The sequence below is a fragment of the Hemitrygon akajei genome, chromosome 12, assembly GCF_048418815.1.
Source record: "Hemitrygon akajei chromosome 12, sHemAka1.3, whole genome shotgun sequence".
In the NCBI taxonomy this organism is placed as follows: Eukaryota; Metazoa; Chordata; class Chondrichthyes; order Myliobatiformes; family Dasyatidae; genus Hemitrygon; species Hemitrygon akajei.
Genome location: NC_133135.1, coordinates 107,043,861 through 107,064,061, shown reverse-complemented (window position 1 = coordinate 107,064,061; position 20,201 = coordinate 107,043,861). Strand labels below are relative to the sequence as shown.

The window sequence follows — 20,201 nt, the reverse complement described above, 5'->3', positions numbered from 1 at the left end:
GTGCCCTCTGATCCGATACTCCCCCACCATAGGAAACATCCTCTCCCAGTCCACTTTATCAAGGTCTTTCAGTCATAGGGGGTGACATGGTAACATAGTGGTTAGGACAACACTTCACAGTACAGGTGACCTGGGTTCAATTCCCACTGCTGCCTGCAAGGAGATTGTACATTCTCCCCATGACCGCGTGGGTTTCCTCCGGGTTTCCAACCCCCTCCACCGCAGTCCAGTTGGTAGGTTAATCGGTCATTGTAAATTGTCCTGAGGTTAGGCTAGGGTTAAGTCGAGGGATTACTGGGAGCTCTGGCTCTAAGGACTGGAAAGGCATACCTCTCAATCAATCAATCCATCCGGATGAAGGGTCTCAGCCCAAAACTTCAACTCTTTATTCCATTCCATAGATGCTGCCTGACCTGCTGAGTTCCTCCAGCATTTTGTGTGTGTTCCCAGCTCTTTATTTCACCCCATTCCCCCTCTCCCAGCTTCACTTATCATCTACCACCCTGTACTTCATCCTGCCCTCCCCCCAACTTCTTACTCTGACTTCTCCCCGTCCTTTCCAGCCCTGAAGAAGGGTCTTGGCTTGAAACATTTGGCTGTTCACTCTAATTCATAGACACTGCCTGACCTGCTGAGTTCCTCCAGCATTGTGTGTGTGCTGGTTTGGATTTCCAGCATCTGCAGAATCTCTTGTGTTTTTCGGTTCATTAAACCCACACGCAAAAATCCGGAAAAGGCTCCTTCCTCTCCACCGTTGGATTTCTGGACTGTCCGGAAACTGCCTCGTTATTCCTTTTAGTTTGCATTTTTAATTTTTTTGTTATTTATGCTATTTTTTCTCTTCGCTGTACTGCAGCAAAACAAATTTCACATCATAAAGGTTAAGTCTTTTCTCTTTGGAGTGAAGGAGGACGAGCAGTGATTTGATAGAGGTGTACAAGATGATAAGAAGCACAGAATGAATGGGTATCCAGAGATTTTCTTTTCCCCAGGGTGGAAATGGCAAATTGGAGGAGGCATAATTTTGATTTTAAGTGGTGGGGTAGAGATACATCTCTACCAAAGGGGGTATAAGGTGCTCCTTCCCTCTACTAGCCTGCAGGTCACCCTTGGGCAAGGTGTAGCACCTGTTTAATGCCCTCCCCTCCCACAGCAAGGTCACATGAAGCCATGGGAGCAGGAGGTGGATGATCGTATGAGCAGCCGGTGCAGATCACAAGTCCTGGTTATGTGACCACTGACACCAGGCAGACAATCTCTGAAGAGTACTGATAATGGCTGGGGTCACCCGTCTTGTAAAGACACTGCCCAGAAGAAGGCAATGGCAAACCACTTCTGTAGAAAAATTTGCCAAGAACTGTCACTGTCAAAGATCATGATCGCCAGTGTCATATGACATGAACCCATGAACAATTTGAAGGTAAAAGTTTAGGGGGGAGTAGGTTAAAGCACAGCTCAGCATCGTGGGTCAAAGGCCCTTTGTAAATTCCATCCGTCAGCGATAATAAATCCGATTATGGAAACAACGTCTGCATGGGCTTCTGTGCACCTGCTCCCTCTAGTGGCGCTGGGGTGTACAGCATGCATTTTCTGTTCCCCTGGCACTTAGAGTTCCTAATGTACTTCAACGCAGATCCCCTTCCCGCCTGCCTACATGATCATGTGAATAAAATGCAGTCTGCCCTTGACTTCCTCACAAATGCATTTCAACTGGAAGGTTTTGATAAAGATTCAAAGTGCATTTATGATCAAAGTATGTATGCGGTCTACAATCCTGAGATTAATCTTCCCACATGGAACCCGGTCAAAGAAAAAACGTCAAACACCCAATGTGCAAAGAAAAAAGAACAAATTGCACAAACAGCAAGAAAACATGAGCAAAATGAAACACCAAACCACAAAGTCAACGGAAGAGTCCCGACATACTCAGTTCAAACCAGTGCTGTGTCTCTCACCATCTGCAGGCCACCCCAGATTAATTCCCACAGAACAGCAATGATAAAAGGATTGACCGGAGCCCAGAAACACATCATAACATTAACAACAGAGCCCAGTCCACAAACCGCGTCAACGAAACCTTGCCCAAGACCCAGGACTCCAAGAGAGAGACTGTTTGTACGCAGCTCCTTCCTCCGTTGGCACGGCGCGAGGAACCGGTCAACCACAGACAAGACGGTGCTGAACACCAGCTCGTCCTCATTGATTTCAATCTTTCTCTGCGCTTTAATCGACGAGGTTGGCGGGAAATGGAATTGATTGTGAGCTCCTGTCCCGTCTCCAGGCTGCACACTCCACTCGAAACCTCACCGAGCTCTCTCAGAGACAGGGTTCACTTGTATGATTTGTAAATTTTGGATGAAGGAGAACTCCCTTCTTGCAGAAGATGAGAGGGTGGCTTTAGCAACACCTTCAGGGTGTATGAGGTGTCTGGGGAGGTGTAGCATCCCTGATGGCAGGGTTTGGCGCGTTCATTCCGGGACAGCTCACTCGTCTTTCACATTTCAAACTAAATTCATTATTAAAGTACTGTTGAAATCGCATGTTTTAATGCTTTCAATGGGGTGTTAGTTGAATTATTAAGTTATATAGCAAGACTAAAATTGTAGTTACATTTTTTAAACAAGCTTGTATTTTTCACAATATGTGGTGTTTGCCTCCACCTACTGGTTACAAAGTGGTATAGCAGTTACATATCATTTAATCAGCTTTCATTGGCTCAGTGTTAGCACGTGACACACATGCTGCGTTTGTATGTCTTTTAATTGGCCATTCGCTTATCTCAGAAATGTGGCCTTACCTCAGTATAGAAGTGTCAGTCTCTCCAAAAACTGGCATCTTGTCTTTCTCTTAGTTCTCTTTAGTTCACATGTTCTATATCTGTTCCTTTGTTAAACTCTAAGATAAACTACCAAGAAGCCACACATTTTTTACTCAATCTTGGAGGGTGATCAATATATTTACTCGGGGAACCAACCCATGCTACATTAGCGCTCGTCATCCTGATGTTTGCTACATCAGTTTCAATGCTATTTAAAATTTTACAATGTGAGGTGGTCAGATACCAAACCACGGCAGAACGATTGGGTGAGTTCATTGAAAGACCGAGGTAAAAGAGGAGAGTTGTCGAGTCCTTGAAAGTGAGTCTGCAGGCTGTGTAATCAGTTCAGAGTTGAGGTGAGTGAAGTTATCCACACGGGTTCAGGAGCCTGATGGTTGTGGGGTAATAACTGTTCCTGAACCTGGTGCTGTGGGACCTGAGGCTCATTATGGTGAGTGAAGTTATCCACACTGGTTCAGGAGCCTGATGGTTGTGGGGTAATAACTGTTCCTGAACCTGGTGGTTTGGGACCTGAGGCTCATTGTGGTGAGTGAAGTTATCCACACTGGTTCAGGAGCCTGATGGTTGTGGGGTAATAACTGTTCCTGAACCTGGTGGTGTGGGACCTGAGGCTGATTGTGGTGAGTGAAGTTACCCACACTGGTTCAGGAGCCTGATGGTTGTGGGTAATAACTGTTCCTGAACCTGGTGGTGTGGGACCTGAGGCTCACTGTGGTGAGTGAAGTTATCCACACTGGTGCAGGAGCCTGATGGTTGAGGGGTAATAACTGTTCCTGAACCTGGTGGTGTGGGACCTGAGGCTCATTGTGGTGAGTGAAGTTATCCACACTGGTTCAGGAGCCTGATGGTTGAGGGGTAATAACTGTTCCTGACCTGGTGGTGTGGGATCTGAGGCTCCTGTACAACAGCCACAGGGGAATGTGGTTTGGCTGAAAATCGAAACCTTTCCCAATTCAACCTCTCATGGTCCCAGGACGCATCCTACACAGTCAGGAAAGCTCACCAACAGCTCTACTTTCTGAGGAGGCTGAAGAGAGCCCGATTTTGCACATCTATACTCACATCATTCTACAGTAGAGAGCATCCTAACATTCATTATCACTGCATGGTTCCAGAAAGGTGCTGGGAAAGGTCCATTCACCCTGCTGATCCCACTCCACCTGGGAGTAGGCTCCGTAGCATCCACACCAGGACTATCCGAATCTAAAACTTTCCCCAAGCAGTATGGCTGATCAACACCTCCACCTACTACCAACTCACCCTCCACACCCCTACCACCACTACTTTATGATCTTGTTAAGTGTTTAGTGCCGGAGGGGGTGGGGTTGCCAGTCCACCAGACGGTGTCTTACCGCTACCAGCTGAGCCGGAGTGCGGAGCAGAGGGACCGGAAGTCCCGCCCCCTAACCCCCTCCCGGCGGAGTTGGTCCGTCCCGTTCCCCCCCCCCTTCCCACGGCGGAAATGGTCTATCCCGTCGCCTTGGTGAGCCGGTTGCCCGGATGTGGTTTGCGGTTCCCGGATGTGGTGGGGAGAGCGACAGGAGCAGGTAGGAGGTGTCATGGGGGTGGGGGGGTGAGGGGTGGGGGTGGAGAGGAGTGGGGTGGGGTAGGGTAGGGGAGAGGAGGGGAGGGGATAGAGAGGTGGTGGAGAGGAGGGGAGGGGATAGAAAGGTGGTGGAGAGGAGGGATAGTGGGGAGAGGAAAGGGATAGTGGGGTGGGGGAGAGGAGAGGGAGGTAGAGAGGAGACGAGGAGGTAGAAAAGATTGCGGTGAAGGAGACGAAACGCGTGGTAGACGAGAGTAAGGGGTAGAGAGGAGGGGTGGAGAAGAGTGGGGTGAGGGGGGGTAGTGAGGAGAGGAGGGGTGCGGGAGAGAGGAGGGGTGGGGTTAGGGGAGTGAGAGGAGAGTGGTGGGGAAGAGGATGGAGTGGGGTCAGAGAGGAGAGGGGAGTGGGAGAGGAATATTGGTTCCGTGTCGGTTAGCAGAAAGGGTATTAAATGCTTTGAGGGTGTTTCTCCTCATTAAGCTGCTAGAATGTACTGCTAGCTGTGGGTGTCAGAGAAGGGCTATGCTTGGTCCTGAGGAATGGCTCTGTCCAGTGACACCACAGTGGGTCGAACTGAGACCAACTCAGTGTGGGTGGGGGTGATGGGGGGGGGGAATGAGTGATTTGTCTTCAGTAATGCTGATACTAATAAAGACGAAAGTTATATCAAATACTTGGTAAGCTGTAGGAAAAAGCTTTGATTTCTCTCACTCCAGCTCATGGTCACTGAACTGTTGCAGCGATTGAAACAGGAGGACTGATCTTGGTGGAATGAGAATCCAATGTAGTCTATTGCTGTCACATGAAGCTGACAGGAAACAGTTTGCACGGTCATATTAAAATCATTATCATCATCATCATTATGGTGGTCATGATTGTTCTTGGCAAATTTTTCTACAAAAGTGGTTTGTCATTGCCTTCTGGGCAGTTTCTTTACAAGATGGGTGACACCAGCCATCATCAATACTCTTCAGAGATTGTCTGCTTGGCATCAGTGGTCACATAACCAGGGCTTGTGATATGTGTCAGCTGCTCAGACCATCCACCGCCTGATCCCATGTTCCCATGGTTTCACGTGACCCTGATCTGGGGTGGGAGGGGAGGGGGAGTGGTGGTGAGACTGGTTAAACACCTTGCCCAAAGGTGACCTAAAAGCTAGTGGAGAGAAGGAGCACTTTACACCTGTCTTTGGTAAAGACATATCCCCACCTTGCCTCCCAAAATACCCGAACAAGTACAGTCAGCGCAAAAAAAAACAATGCTGGGAAGACTGCAGTGCACTCAACGTCAGTCAGACAAAAGAGCTGATTGTCGACTTCAGAAAGGGTAAGACGGAGGAACACACACCAGTTCCTCATGGAGGGATCAGCAGTGGAAAGGGTGAGCAATTTGCTGGATGTCAGCATCTATGAAGATCCCAACATATCGATGCAGCTATAAAGAAGGCAAGACAATGGCTATATTTTATTAGGAATTTGAGGAGTTGGAATGTCACCTAAATCACTCACAAATTTCTACAGCTGTACCGTGGAGATCATTCTAATTGGCTGCATCACCGCCTGATAAGGGAGAGGCTACTGCACAGGATCGAAGTAAGCTGCAGAGTTATAAACTTAGTCAGCTCCATCATGGGTACTAGCCTCCGTAACATCTTCCAGGAACAGTGCCTCAGAAAAGTGATGTCCATCACTGAGGATTCCATCACCCAGGCATGCCCTTTTCTCACTGTTACCCTCTGGGAGGAGCTTGAAGGGGCACACTCAATGATTCAGGAACAGCTCCTTCCCCTCTGTCATCCGATTTCTGAATGAACATTAAACCCAGGAATGCTACCTCACTACTTCTTTGTTTTTACTTTTGCACTACTTATTTAGTTTAACTTTTTATATATATTTACTGTAATTCACAATTTTTCTTTATAATAAAGCTGTGATAATAAACCTGATTCTGATTCAGTTTGAGGCAGCATCAAATTAAAATGACAGTGACAATATCAGAGAACGCGGCAGCCCCAGCGGGAGAGAGGTGACTGGTTCAGGAGGCTGACAGCAGTGGGGAAGAAGCTGTCCCTGAGTCTGGCTGTGAGAATCTGCAGGAGCTGTAGTACTCTGCACTGCACTGCACCACTGTCTTCCACAACATTCCCAAAAGAAGCCACTCGATGGAACTCGGAGTGTAGTGAGAGCTGCTCGATGGGAAATCCAGCAGGCAGACTGAATCCGTACACAGCTGGGCCTCTGGCTGGAGTTTAGAATGATGAAGGGGAACTCATTGAAACTAAGTGGACGTGGAGAGTACAATGGGGGGGGGGGGGGGTTCTAGATACAGAGTGGATTAGCTCCTTCCAGGCCTTCAAGCCACTCTGTCTTGTCATCCCCTGTTTAACCCCAGCCTAATCACAGGACAATTTACAATGACCAATTAACCTACCAACTGGTACGTCTTTGGACTGTGGGAGGAAACCAGAGCACCCGGAGGAAACCCACACGGACACGGAGAACGTACAAACTCCTTATAGGCAGTGTTGGGAATTGAACCCGGGTCGCCTGTACTGTAAAGCGTTGTGCTACCCACTACACTACAGTGCCATCCAGAGTTAGTAAATCGTGGACAGGCTGTGTTGGCGCTAGAGCGTGGTGACACTTGCAGGCTGCGCTGCACAATTCTTGCTTATTTGATTTGAAGTAAATGTATGTGTGAGAAATAAAGGTAATCTCCGATCTTGGCAATTTACTTGTAAACATTTCTTCACCATATGAGGAGACATTGTCAGTGTGCTGCTGGTTGTGGTGTGTCCTCTGAATGCTTGGCCTTTATTTACTTATCAATCATTTCAAAAACTCAGTTGTGACGTGGGGAGGAAATCTCATTGCTGATAGGTTGCATGGCGAGCTTTGTGCGTTGTGCTCTGGAATTCTGCCCACATAAGTAGGATCAAGGTCTGTGTCTGTTTACAGAATTGTTTGTGGAAAGCCACGCTTCTTGGAATTCCCCTGCATGTTGCATGTGCACTTGCACCAGGACTTTCATGGATGCCCAGCTGGATTCGCCTCTACCCATGAAGGTCGAGAGGGTGGGCATCAGTGAAAGTTGTGGCACAAGCAAACACGGTTTGCCACACGGCCAATCAGCGCCGAGATTTCCCCCCACACCGCAAGTGAGTTTCTGACTTGATGACCAATCAGCTGATTTAAGAATATTTAAGAGACGAGCATTCAGATGACACACCGCAAGTGAACAGCGCACTGATGATGTCTCCTCGTATGGTGATGAAACGTTTGCAAATGGATTGCCAAGATCAGAGGACAACCCACATCAACCCAAACATCGACTGTCCGAGCTACACATTTTCCGAGTTACTTCCAAACTTAACTTGTTTAGCAAAAGTTTCTTGTTAAATATTTATTAAAATATACTTGACATAGCACCACATAACCCCAGTGATTTCAATAAGCTTTTAAGTTTGTTTTCTGTCAGGCTGACTGTGATTTATTTAAAAAAGGAGAATTAGTGGGAGGCGTGGGTTGTATAGAACAAAGAAATGATGGGAGAGCAGCAGCGTTCAGTTGTGAAGTGAGTGGGCAGAAGGAATTGAGAGAAGAGTCACAGCTAACCTTCATCAAACTCTAGTTGGCCTCTTCACTGTCTCTATCACTTTCTGCTTTCACTTGAAAGCTCCCTTTTACCTCTGACCTCCCCCTCTTTATCTTGTTATCTTGACAGAGAGTTATGAGAGCCGATATAAATACACGTTTCTGTTCTGAGTTATCTGCTGTGATGGAGACCTGGAGGCCGCCTGTGATTTCTTCTGTTGTTACTGGTTATTTCTCTTGTCAGTGAGGCAGCTTCAATACCCTTCACCAAGCCTGACAGATCAAAGCTGGTATGTGATTGTGGTTGAACTGTGTTCCTGGGGATGTGCTCTCACATTGTTGTAAGCCAGTTTCGGACATCCCTGGTGTGGCCAGTGAAAAAGCTTTCAGATTGATGCACACAAAATGCTCGAGGGACTCGGCAGGTTGGTGATAGGTGAAGCCACCGGTGAGGGGGAAGGTATGTGGGTTGATGAGCCTTCACCTATCACCTCTGCTCCTTCTCCCTCCCCACCTTCTCTTTCTGGCTTCCTTCCCCTTCAGTTCCAGTCCTGATGAAGGGTCTCAGCCCGAAACGTCGACTGTACTCGTCCATTGATGCAGCCTGGTCTGCTGAGTTCCTTCAGCATTTTGTGTGAAACGCATCCTTTGTGTTAAAAACACAACGTAAGGACGTGCTGGGGGCAGGTCGCAAGTGTCACCGCACATTCCAGCACCAACATGGTGTCCGAAATGTTCAGCAGCATAACAAGCCCCGTTCCTCCCTCCTACACACAGACCCACGTGTACGCACGCAGTCGTATCTGGGCCTCTAGTCTCCAGCAATCTCACAGACACTGGTTCTTTGACTTCCCAGGGGCTTTAGTCTCAGGCCCCAGAATCAAAATCATGGTTAGTATCACTAGCAAATGGCATGAAATTTATTGTTTGGTGACAGCAATACTTAATAATAAAGAATGGTAAATTCCAATCAGAAATATTGTTTAAAAAAATTAAATTTAAAAAAAAATTGAGGTGGTGTTCATGGGTCCAATGCCCATTCAGGGATCTGGCAGAAGGGAAGCAGCTGTTCCTAATGTGTTGAGTGTGTGTCTTCAGGCTCTGTACCTCTTTCCTGATGGTAGCAATGAGAAGAGGGTAGGTCCTGGGTGATGGGGTCTTCAGTGATGGATGCTGTCTTTGAGGCATCGCCTTTTGAAGATGTCCTGGACGATGGGAGGCCATTTCCTGTGAAGGAGCTGACTGAGCTCACAACTCTGCAGCTTATTTCCGATCGTGCGCTGTGGCCCCTATGTACTAGACAGTGATGCAACCCACTGTGGCGATTGTCTATCACGTCCAACAATGATAGGAAACATGTGTGAGAGAATTTTTAAAGTGGATAAGTCTTTGGACTGGGGCAGTTCCTCTCTCTGGACCTCAGAAATCTGGATCCATGGTATGAAAAAGCATCTGAAACCAGGGTCTTTCTTGGCTGCAGTGGACGACCATGAGGTCTTCTGTGTTGTGGTACCACCTTCCTGGCGATTGGATCTCACTGTAGATCTCATCTGCCAGAGCTGACGTCACATGCTAGGACAGGCATGTCTCCACCTCTCCGGATTATGAGGCTGCTGGCTAGTCTTACCTGGTTTAGTTTCACTGTCGAAGCTGTGAGAGTCTTTGGTGACATACCAAATCTTCTCAGACTCCTACTGAAATATAGCCACTGTTGTGCTGTCTTTGTAATTGCATTAATATGTTGGGCCCAGGATAGATATACTTCCCACTGCTGCTCCCTTGATGAGGACTGAACTTGTGATTGTCCTTCAAAACAACATGTGCAGTAATAATTACAGTGAGGAAAAGAAACATTTATTCCCAGTTTAAAATGTTTGGAGAGATTTGGTCCCTTTAGAGAGAAACTTTGGGCATGTGTTGAAGATGTCATTGGAACAGAAGAGTGATTTGAAGACATCTGGAAAGTGAGTTCAATTACAAGGGCTGAGAGAAAAGGTCAAGGTTTATTTCTGCAATGTGAAGCTACTCGAGTTGGCAAAGCTGCAGCTGGAGTGGGACATTACAGAACAGCTGAGTGGAACTAGTGCAAGTGATGAGTGGGTTATGGTCTCTAGCCAACGTTCCTGTTGACAGAAATTGTTGTGGGACAACTGGGGCGTTCAAACTAAATTTATTTTACTGTGGATTTCTCATACCTTGCTTTATTTTTGTTCCAGTTAAAATTAAAAGTTCCAAATGAGAACAGGCAGAAATGTCTGTTTATCTTCTTTTTTACCGTTGTCTTAGGATGGCAGATTGTTTGGGTTGACTAATCTTGCATGTTGCTGTGATCCTTTGCTTTCCTGAGCACAGTGCTACTACAATATTTATGTACTTCCATTTTGAAGTATCATTTATCATCATATGTCATTAAATATGTCAATTTAAGCGCTGTGCCAATTTGGAAAGGTTGGGTACAGGCCAGGACCTGGCGGGAGGGTTCAGGCCCAAATTGTACTGATGTGACAGGGCCCAGGTCCATGAGTGAGTAATGACCTGATGGTTGGACGATTTAAATGCTGGGTCAGATGGATTGAAAAGGCAGGGTGTCGGGACAAGATGCCAGGGTTCGGATGGTTTTGCTGGCTGCTCTGCAATGTTTCCTCTGCTCTGTGCTGAACTGAGGCCGTGGGTTTGTTCTGGACTTTGTGTCTGCAGGCTCTGCGACATTTACTCTGCAATGGGCTAAAATGAGGCTGTGGGCCTGCTCTGGCTGCTCCAGGCTTTGTGTCTGAGGACGCACTTTTGTTTTAAATGCTGTTGTTTGCCTTTACTGTTTGCATGATTTGTTGTTTTTCTCTGTTTTCTTGCAGGCATTCACAGTAGAACACAGAAGTACAATAGAATCAGTGAAAAACTGCACACAAAGACTGACAAATTGTGCAAATACAAAAAGAAATGAGTAACAATAATAAACAAGTGAACAAATAATACTGAGAACATGAGTTGTAGAGTCATTGAAAATGAGTCTGTAGGTCGTGCTCAGTGATTGGTTCAGTGTTGTGGTGAGTGAAATGGTCCACACTGGTTCAGGATCCTGATGGTTGTGGGGTAATAACTGTTCCTGAACCTGGTGGTGTGGGACCTGAGGCTCATTGTGGTGAGTGAAGTTATCCACACTGGTTCAGGAGTCTGATGGTTGAGGGGTAATAACTGTTCCTGAACCTGGTGGTGTGGGACCTGAGGCTCATTGTGGTGAGTGAAGTTATCCACACTGGTTCAGGAGCCTGATGGTTGTGGGGTAATAACTGTCCCTGAACCTGGTGGTGTGGGACCTGAGGCTCATTGTGGTGAGTGTCCATACTGGTTTGGGAGCCTGATAGTTGAAGATTAATAACTGTTCCTGAATCTGGTGTTAAGGCTCCTTGATGGTAGGACTGAGAGCAGAGCTTGGACTGGATGGTGGTGGGGGTCCTTGATAATGGTTGCTGCTTTCTCGTAGCAGCACAGATGTGGTGGGGAGGGCTTTGCCTGTGACTGAAAGGAATAGCCTGAGCTCAGGGCCTTATTAACTCCACCTCAGAGGAGTGCTAGGATGGGCAGTGTTTCTCTGGTTCGTTCCAAAGAGTGGATGTGAAGAGGATGTTTCCTATGCTGCGGGAGTCTAGGACCAGAGGACACCAAGGCCTCAGAATAGATAAAGAGATGAGGAATTTTTTCAGCCAGAGAGTGGTGAATCTGTGAAATTTGTTGTGGAGGCCAAGTCATTGAATACATTTCAGGCAGAGGCTGATCGATTCTTGATTAGTTAGGGTGTGAAGGGGTACAGGGAGAAGGCAGGAGATCGGGGCTGAGGGGGGAAATGGATCAGCCATGATGAGATGGTGAAGCAGACTCGATGGGCCAAATTTGCTCTGATGTCTTATCAACCTCACGATGAGTTGATTTGTATGGATGGCATGCAAGACAAACTTTTCACTGTACTTACTATGTGAAAATAATAAGCCAATTTACTAATGTTAATTCCCAGGAAATAAGTAGCTTCTTAGTTCTCCATGTTACTCTTTCCTATATTTGAATTAATCTGCCAGAGTTGAAAAATAACACTCAATTAAGAAATCTTGACAGAGCCAGCCAACTCTAAAATTGATGAATTCCCCCATCTTCCCACAGCAGTACTGAAATGCTGGGACTGTAATTTGAGATCAGCTTGACATTTGATGCCGTCTTTGTTTCAATCCTGCTCCCAGTGTGCACACCTGAACTGATGAAGGCTAAGCATTGATTTTCCTTTGGGGAATGCAGTAAGGAAAGCCAGGCTTGGGAGTGGAGATAATGTTATTTTAATTAGGGGGAGGTCGGGTGATCTGGTGCAAGGGCCTGTTGAAGGTCCGCTCTTAATCACCATTTTGTTTACATTCACACAGTACACTGGATAATCTGTCGGGCACTTGTGATATCACATCAGGCAGAAATGGCAAGGATATGGAGAGACCTAGCTCAAACTTCAAAGGAATATGTCTGTGGAACTCCATTTGCTCTGAAGCTGGATTTGAATGAAGTTGGAGTCCTTTTTAAAAGCACTTGTTTTAAACATTTCTCCCCCTTGGGTGTAGGATTTCAGTAGCTCTCCATGTGGCCCTGACAGTGCCAGTGCCCTGTTGAACCCAGTCAGAATCAGGTCTAATTTCACTGGCACGTGTCTTGAAATTTGTTGATTTTGCTGCAGCATTACAACGCAATACATGATAAAGTAGGAAAAAACCAAATTACAGTAATTCTATATTAAATAGTTCCATTAAAATAAGTAGTGCAAAAGCAATCTTTTAAAAAAGTGAGATGGTGTTCATAGGTTCAATGTTCATTCATAAATAGGACGGCAGAGGGAAAGAAGCTGTTCCCAAATCGGAGAGTGTGTGCCTTCGAGCTTCCTGATGGTATCAATGAGAAGAGGGTTTAGATCTTGCATTCTGATGTGTGCTGAGGCTCTATAAGGCCATGTTTGGAGAACTGTGAACAGTTTTGGGCCCCTTATCTAGGAAAGGATGTGCTGACACTGAAGAGTCCAGAGGATGAGTTCAAGGGTCCAGGTTATAAAAGAATGATCCCAGGAATGGAAGGGAATGGGGAGTGTTTGGCTCTGGGCCTGTACTTGCTGGAGTTTAGAAGAATGAGGTGAGAGCTCATTAAAACCTACTGAATATTAAAGGACCTAGATCAGGGATCCCCCCCCCCCATCTTTTTATGTTAATGAGGTCACCCCTCATTCTTCTGAATTCCAGTGAGTGGATGCTCAGAGGCATCAAGTGGTCCTCGTATGACAAGCCCTTCAATCCCGGAATAATTTTTACGAATCTCCTTTGAACCCTTTCCAATGTCATCATATCGTTTCTCAGATAAGGGGCCCAAAACTGCTCTCAGTGCTCCAAGTGAAGTCTCACCAGTGCCTCATAAACCCTCGACATCACATCCTTGTTTTTATATTCTAATCTTCTCAAAGTGAATGCTACATCTCATTTGGCTTCCTCACCACTGATTCAACCTGCAAATTAACTGAGGGAATCTTACACAAGGACTTCACGTCCCTTTGCACCTTTTTTGAATTTTCTGTCCATTTAGAAACTAGTCCATGCTTTTATGAAGAAAAGGGATTAGCTTGAATATACATTTTGCATGGACACGAATGGGCGGAAGGGCCTTTCTCGCTACTGTACGATAGCACAGGAACAGGCTACCTCAGCCTGCACAGAACACAATGGTGAATTAGTCTTAATTCTCTTTATCTGTACCCCTCCACTTGCTGCATATTCATGTGGCTATCTGTTAGCACTGGACTACAAAGATTTTGCTTCCTGAATACTTTTGGGTATTTCTTACCATGAAAATTTCCCTATTGCACACCATTTAAAAAAAAATTGCCTATATTTGTTATTTCAATTCAGAACACAAACCAAACAGGTCATCAATGTCGGGCAATTCGAAGAACTTCTAGTGGGACCGGAGAAAATCACATGGAAGGCATTCAAGGATGTTGTTGAAAGTTTTCTTGGCAACTACGGAGCATCAAACTACGTGCAGCTGGTTGACATCATGCTTCAAGCAAACAAAACCATGAAGTGCAACATGTCACTAAAGATTCATTTTCTGCATTCCCATTTAGACTTCTTCCCTGCAAATCTTGGCACTGTCAGTGACGAGCACAGTGAAAGGTTTCACCAGGACATTGCGGTCATGGAGAAACGGTATCAGGGCAACTGGAATCCATCAATACTGGCTGATTATTGTTGGACACTTAAGTGAGAAGCCTCAGACACTGAGTACAAATGAAAATCATTAAAAAAAACATTTTTAGCTTAGTTGAACTACTGCAGTGTCAGCATTGTTATGCACTAAAAGTTAATTTCTTGTTTCTCCAAATTCCTACGTGATACAAATAGTCTGAAATTATATTTCTGTTCAGCTTAAAGTGGTCTATCATAAACAAAAAGAAGTTCTGAGGAAGCTACACTTTTGAAGAAATTTGTTTTGCCATTGTAGCCTTTCAAACACTGATGTCATATCTGCTGCCATCCAGCAGCCTGTTCCAGAAACCTCTGCTGATTTTAACCCAGATCTCAGCATTGTCTAATGCCAATCCTGGAGTCAGGCAGCATAGAAAGTGGCCTTGTGGCCCAACTTGTCCACCCTGACCAAGATGTCTACTTGAGCTAGTCCCATTTCCCTACATTCCTTGTAATCCTCTGAAGTTTCCCAACCGTTTTTTATACAGGTTTCCCCCCGCTATCCGAAGGTAGAGCGTTCCTATGAAATGGTTCATAAGCCGGAATGTTATAACGTGAAGAAGCAATTACCATTTATTTATATGGGAAAAATTTGTGAGCATTCGCAGACCCAAAAAATAACCTACCAAATCATGCCAAATAACACACAAAACCTAAAATAATAGTAATATATAGTAAAAGCAGGAATGATCTGATAAATACACAGCCTATATAATGTAGGAATACTTTTCTGCTATTATTGCAGCACTGTCCACCGCAGCGAAAATCTCACGCAAGCGCTCTCGGCAGCACTCGCGGCAGAAACACACGGCACAAGCACTCTCGGCAGAAACACTCGTGGCAGAAACACAGGGCACAAGTACTGTCGGCAGAAACACTCTTTCCAGTAACCTTTAAGCTATGAAGCTACCAAGTGACATATAGAAATAATGTACATCCAATGTAGTTTCACTTACTGGAATCGGGAGGACAGCGAGCACACTGATCATATTGTGTTAGGCTAAGTCGTCGGAGGTTGGGGTAGTGGGAGGTAGAGGAGACTGGGGTGTCATCTCATTGTCGTCTGTTTCCACAGGGCAGGCAGGTCACTTTCGTCTATGTCTGCCTGCCTCAATGTCGAAGGTCGAGTTTCGTCGTCTGCTGTGGCTGATGTGGAAGGCTTGAAAAACGACAGTATGCTTGACTGCTTAGTCTCGCACATTGTTCTATCATACAGTTCTTTGTAAGCACTCAAACCATCCTGAAAATATGCCCTAAACCTACGTACCCTTTCAAAATTAAAGTCGTACTTTTCTGCAACCATTGCAGCGTTGTCAATCGCAGCGAAAATCTCATGCAATTGCTTCCCATTCAGTTCCTGGACAACTTCACTTTCAGGCCATTCGCTACTGCGTTCGGATTCAATTGTTATCCTTTCATCTTCATCAGCTCTTCGTCTGTCAGTTCTTGGTCATGGGATGCCAAAACCTCTTCAACATCATCTTTGTCAATTTCCACAAACCCTTAGCCAAACTCACTATATCCTTACTTCAGGCAAACACGAGGAAATCTGCAGATGCTGGAAATTCAAGCAACACACACAAAATGCTGGTGGAACGCAGCAGACCAGGCAGCATCTATAAGGAGAAGCGCTGTCAACATTTCAGGCCGAGACGTCGACAGCGCTTCTCCTTATAGATGCTGCCTGGACTGCTGCGTTCCACCAGCATTTCGTGTGTGTTGCATATCCTTACTTTGTTCACCACGATCGAAACGCTTTATTATGTCTAGTTTTATGCTAAGTGTAACACCCTTATGCGCTCTTTTAGGCTTTTCCGATACCTTCGAACTCATCTTGCTAATGGATGCCCAAAATAAGTCGAGATAAAGCACAGATGCTCACGGGCACGTGTTTAAGCAATACCGGCTAGAATGCAGTTCTAGGGGAGGATCTCGGCTGCTCAGGGGGCACGCTGCCTTTTTTCGTAACAGTGAAAGCACCTTCTGTTAGTGAAAACAGGTAACTAATGTAGGTCTTTCGTAACACCGAGGTGACATAGAGCGAAAGCTCAAAAAACAGGGGACACCTGTACTGTGGACCAATATCCTTAAGCAAGGGGTCCGGGCACCCCAGGTTGGGAACCTCGGCTCTAAACCATCTAAATGTCTTTTAACCAGTGTATATGCCTCTATATCGGTGAGACCCGACGCAGATTGGGGGACCTCTTCGTCGAGCACCTCCGCTCCGTCCGCCACAACAGACAGGATCTCCCGGTTGCCACTCACTTCAACTCTGCTTCACATTCCCATTCGGATATGTCCATACATGGCCTCCTCTACTACCATGATGAGGCCAAACTCAGGTTGGAGGAGCAACACCTCATATACCATCTGGGTAGCCTCCAGCCTGGTGGTATGAACATTGAATTCTCCAACTTCTGGTAATTCCCTCCCTCTCCCTTCCCCCATCCCACTTTCACTCTGCCTCCTCTTCCAGCTGCCTATCACCTCTCTCATGATTCTGCCGCCTTCTACTACTCATAGTGCTTTCTCCTTACATTCCTCCTTCATCTTTCCTGCCTTTCCCCTCCCCCACCCCTTGGTCTTTCCTCTGATTGGTTTTTCACCTGGCACATCCCACCCTCCCCCCGCCTTCTTTATAGGGCCCCTGCCCCCTCCTCCTTCAGTCCTGATGAAGGGTCTCGGCCCGAAACGTTGACTGCTCGTTTCCACGGATGCTGCCCAACCTGCTGAGTTCCTCCAGCTTGTTTGTACGTGTTGATTTGACCACAGCATCTGCAGTGTACTTTGTGTTTATATACCTCTAACACTTCCTCCAGCACCTTGTTCTTTTTACCCACCACCCTCTGAAGCTGATGGCAGAGGCGGTTTCAAATCTCACCTTAAGCGTGTGCTCTCTAGTTTAGACCCCTCTACCCCGGGTGGTGGGGTGGTATAGGGCACTCCTTCCCTCCATTAGCCTGCAGGTCACCCTTGGTCAAGGTGTAGCACCTGCTTAGCTCCCTCCCCCCAAAGATCTGGGTCACGTAAAGCCACGGGAGCAGCTGGTGGTTGGTCGTATGAGCAGTTGGTATATATCACAAGTCCTGGTTATGTGACCACTGACACCAGGCAGACAATCTCTGAAGAGTATTGATAATGGCTGGGGTCACCCAGCTTATAAAGAGACCTCCCAGAAGGCAATGACAAACCATTTCTGTTGAAAAGAATTGCCGAGAGCATTCATGGTCATGGAAAGACCACGACTAGCCACGTCATACGACACGGCACATGATGATGACACTGGGAAAAGAACTAAGAATATTCACCTATCAATCTATGCTCCTCAAGATTTTATAAACCTCAAGTTATTGTGCAGAACGGACATGAAGGGGAGGGGGGGAATTTGAGTTTGTGCAGTAAGGCACTAAATGTGGCTCAGTGTTAGAGGATTTCACCTGCATTTATAATCTGTTCCCTGCAGTGTGATCCTTTAATCTGAACCACCTGGCATTGTTGCCATTTATAACACAGGGGAAGAGGTTTTGCACCCTCGTTTTAATGCCCCCAAAGCCCTAACTGCTAATAAAATGTGCAGTTGCACAGCATGAATGGCAGTGGCCATGTTGTGTGTACACTGAACTCCCAGAAAGTGTGAGAATGACTCATTAATCTGACATGTTGATTGTGTGTGTGAAAGAGAGAGAGAGTGCTATTTGCCACAGATTGTTTAAGTCCACCTAAGAATGTAGATAGAGCTTTGGATATTAAATTCTGTTGTATTGAACTGGAGATGTTTAGTCAGTGCCATCAGTTTATTTCTACTTTTGCCATGCTTATTTAATTATATATTTGCTGTATTTTTTTTCTGTTATTACATATTGCATTCTACTGCAAAGTTTACAAAGTTTGTGACATATGCCCGTGACATTAAACCTGATTCTGATTCATTTCTCAGTAACACAATACTGTACATCTTTAGCTTCTTATGCTCCCTCACTGCTCTATTTTAAAGTTATCCTTTGCCCTTGCTCCTAAAAATGAACAGTCCTGTTTCCAACATGTAGACAGGAATAGGTCTGTACCATGTTGGTGATGCCAAGAAATCCTCTCCCACCTGGACACCCCATGAATATAATGTTCTCCCCGCTTCCTCAATATGATGGAAGTATCCCATAAATATGTCGATGTCACTCAGTTCTGCAGTCTCACCGCTCTGGGTACCGGAGTTTCTTCTGAATTCCCTTCCGGATTGTTAACAACGGTCTGATATTTCTGGATTCTCCCACATGGTAATGTCTTTCTGTTGCTAACCGTTCTATAAGCATTTGGGGCTTCTTTTGATACACACAGCCCTACCTCTGGTTAGAACAGAGAAGATTACAGCATAGGAACAGGCCCTTTGGCCCACAATGTTGTACCAAACCAATATGAAAGTAAATCAAAAAAAACTCCCAAAAACTAATCCCTCCTAGCTACACAGTGTCCATATCCCTCCATCTTCCTCATGTTCATGTGCCTATCTAAACATCTGTTAAAAGCCTCTAATGTATTTGCCTCTACCGTCATACCAGGCAGCGCATTCCAGGCATCTGCCACTCTGAGTAAAAACTTGTCCCTCAAACCCCCTCTGAACTTACCCCCTTTCACCTTCAATGCATGCCCTCTGATGTTGTACATTTCTATACTGCAAAACAGATACTCCCTGTCCACTCTATCTATGCCTCTCATAATCTTATAAACCTTCTAGCAGCTCTACGCTCTGTCCGCTAGAGAAAACAGGATCTCTCAGTGGCCGCACATTTTAATTCCACATCCTATTCCCATTCTGATATGTCTATCCATGGCCTCCTCTACTGTTAAGATGAAGCCACACTCAGGTTGGAGGAACAACACCTTATATACCGCCTGGGTAGCCTCCAACCTGATGGCATGAACATTGACTTCTCTAACTTCCATTAATGCCCCTCCTCCCCTTCTTCCCCATCCCTGATTTATTTAGTTTTTTCCCCCCTCCTTTTGTTTCTGTCTTTCTGCCCATCACTCTGCCTGTTCTCCATCTCCCTCTGGTGCTCCCCTCCCTCTTTCTTTCTCCCTAGGCCTCCCTTCCCATGTTCCTTTCCCTTCTCCAGCTCTGTATCCCTTTTGACAATCACCTTTCTGGCTCTCAGCTTCACCCTACCCCCTCCGGTCTTCTCATATAGAACATAGAATAGTACAGCACATTACAGGCCCTTCGGCCCACAATGTTGTGCTGACCACCAAACCCTGCCTCCCATATAACCCCCCACCTTAAATTCCTCCATATACCTGTCTAGTAGTCTCTTAAAATTCAGTAGAGTATCTGCCTCCACCACTGACTCAGGCAGTACATTCCACACACCAACCACTCTCTGAGTGAAAAACCTTCCTCTAATATCCCCCTTGAACTTCCCTCCCCTTACCTTAAAGCCATGTCCTCTTGTACTGAGCAGTGGTGCCCTGGGGAAGAGGCGCTGGCTGTCCACTCTGTCTATTCCTCTTAATATCTTGTACACCTCTATCATGTCTCCTCTCATCCTCCTCCTCTCCAAAGAGTAAAGCCCTAGCTTCCTTAATCTCTGATCATAATCCATACTCTCTAAACCAGGCAGCATCCTGGTAAATCTCCTCTGTACCCTTTCCAATGCTTCCACATCCTTCCTATAGTGAGGCGACCAGAACTGGACACAGTACTCCAAGTGTGGCCTAACTAGAGTTTTATAGAGCTGCATCATTACATCCCGTCTCTTAAACTCTATCCCTCGACTTATGAAAGCTAACACCCCATAAGCTTTCTTAACCACCCTATCTACCTGTGAGGCAACTTTCAGGGATCTGTGGACATGTACCCCCAGATCCCTCTGCTCCTCCACACTACCAAGTATCCTGCCATTTACTTTGTACTCTGCCTTGAAGTTTGTCCTTCCAAAGTGTACCACCTCACACTTCTCCGGGTTGAACGC

General features: G+C 46.1%; 1 protein-coding gene across 2 annotated transcripts in view; it reads left to right on the top strand.

Moving 5' to 3' along the window:
* Positions 1-4,311: 4,311 nt before the first annotated feature.
* Positions 4,312-20,201, top strand: part of pak4 (p21 protein (Cdc42/Rac)-activated kinase 4) — a 217,866-nt gene continuing 201,976 nt past the window's right edge. The window contains exon 1 of one of the 2 annotated variants that reach the window (XM_073063795.1): positions 4,312-4,386. The gene's annotated coding sequence lies outside the window, so the exon portion shown is untranslated. The remainder of the gene's footprint in view (positions 4,387-20,201) is intronic. The other variant, XM_073063794.1, reaches the window with a different exon arrangement.